The following is a 2,196-nucleotide window of genomic DNA, read 5'->3' on the forward strand; positions in this document are numbered from 1 at the left end:
TGTTCTCGAAGGAGCAGATGTGGGATAACATTTCTGCAACCATTGCAATGATTGTTCAGAAGTTTTTCCCATCAAAAAACAATGTTTGATCAAGATACGATATTCCTGTTTTTCCATTTTTTTTACGAAGGCGAAAGCCAAGTAGCGAAACTCAAACGACTGTAGCTTGTAAACGAATGGACGAAATGTCATGAAACTTCATACATAAACTAGTGACAGATGAGCCTCTCAAAATGAGTCATGTTCATTTTCTAGTCGCGCCACCTATTGAAAAATCCCGGGACTTTTCAGCCAATATATTATCTCAGCGAAGAATCACAAAACGGTTGCAAAATTATTGAGTCTGCTGAACGCAGCCATGGCTACAAATAATAATTTATTAATGCAATTTAATAATGAAAATCAAATTATATTGTGGAATCCTGGAAGTAAAATATATTTTACTTCGATCGATTATAATTTACGATAAAGTACAATAAAGGTTTTTTTGTCATGTTGCGTATGAAGTCCCGTTAAAATGTAATAACTGTATAGTTCTTTGATAAATCAATTTGTTTACAAAATATTTATCTTTAAACGTAATTATAATTAATTGAATATAATGTCTAACTTGATTGCATTTATTTGCACAAAACATTTAATATTAGAGGTTATTGACCTTGTTTACGGGAACACTTGATATGCGTATTAACTAGTAAGTGTCTATTAAATTATCTTAATTTCGGCAATGCATAAAGAATGGTGTACTACCCCCGTACAGGGGTGATCCCGATTGACCACGTTTCAATTGGACATCACCAATCACAGCGACTGGTGCTTAGGAGCTTTGTAGTCTCAAGCGCTGTGAGTGGCTCGTGTCCAATTGAGCCGTGTCCAACTGGATGCCACCCGATAATATAATAGAAAGTTTACTACCTAGTACATATATCAAGTGCTTGTTTTTTACGCTCCGCGATTTTCCTCCGGCTAGGTCGTTCAGAAATGTACACACCAGAGAGGGTACCTTATTCCTACCATTTCACTCACACAGACTCCTAGCAATCACCCGCAAGATGAAGTTTCTGAACGTAGTCCTGATGTTCCATTTCACTTCTTCTCTCGGTTGTAACCTTGTCTTTTTTTCTACTTTATTGTATAAGGTCTGTTCTTTTTCCACTGTAAGTTCCGAACTGGTGTATACACTGAGGGTGGAGTCCCATGAAGCGTATTTGCCGCGTATCGCGTAACCAATCAATAATCAGTAAAACGCGAAACCACAACAGCGGATCGCTTCTGATTGGTTACGCGGTTACGCGATACGCGGTAAATACACCTCATGGGACTCCAGCCTGAGGCTAGATACCCATGAGGTGTATTTACCGCGTATCGTATAACCGCGTAACCAATCAAAAGCGATCCGCTGTTGTAATTTCGCGTTTTAGGCGTCGTCTACAATACACGGAGTAAAAAGTAAGAGTAAGAAATTGACCAATCACAGTCGATTATTCTTCTCAGATTCGACTGTGATTGGTCAATTTCTTACTCTTACTTCTTACTCCGTGTATTGTAGACGACGCCTTACTGATTATCGATTAGTTACGATGTTACGCGATACGCGGCAAATACGCTTTATGGGACTCCACTCTGATGCAATAAGTTCAGAACCTTCGAAAAATAACAGACCTACACAATATACATTATATTTGAAACAGAAAATAAAATAGAAATTAAACATGACATACATTAATTTCTCAGGAAATATAAGGAGATTCGTACTTATAACTTAATCTTTTTTTATTTGCAATGATAGAGTTACAAAATATAAACGCAATAAGAGAACTAATAATAATACAGCAATCCGTTTTATTTTAACTGACCGATATTATTTAACTTCCAATTTGAAATATTCTTCTTTTACTGTTAAAAAATTCTGATAAACACTTTATTATTCCTCACGTATCACTTTATTATTTCTCATATAATATATATGTACTACTCCTGTCACTTTCCGTTAAATGGCCATTTAAATCCCTTATATGGACATTTCAACGGTGCAAACAGATAGTGACAATAAAAGGTTTGTTTTTTTTCTCTGCACTGCTTGCACTAGTTCAAGAAGTGACACTACGGCTGTGTTCCAAAATTGTTTGTCAGCGCTGGCAGTACTGCCAACACCGTTCCAAAAATCATCGTAGCACGCTACGGCAGTGCTGCGAG

Source organism: Trachymyrmex cornetzi, unplaced genomic scaffold (genome assembly GCF_001594075.2).
Source record: "Trachymyrmex cornetzi isolate Tcor2-1 unplaced genomic scaffold, Tcor1.1 scaffold50, whole genome shotgun sequence".
Taxonomy (NCBI): Eukaryota; Metazoa; Arthropoda; class Insecta; order Hymenoptera; family Formicidae; genus Trachymyrmex; species Trachymyrmex cornetzi.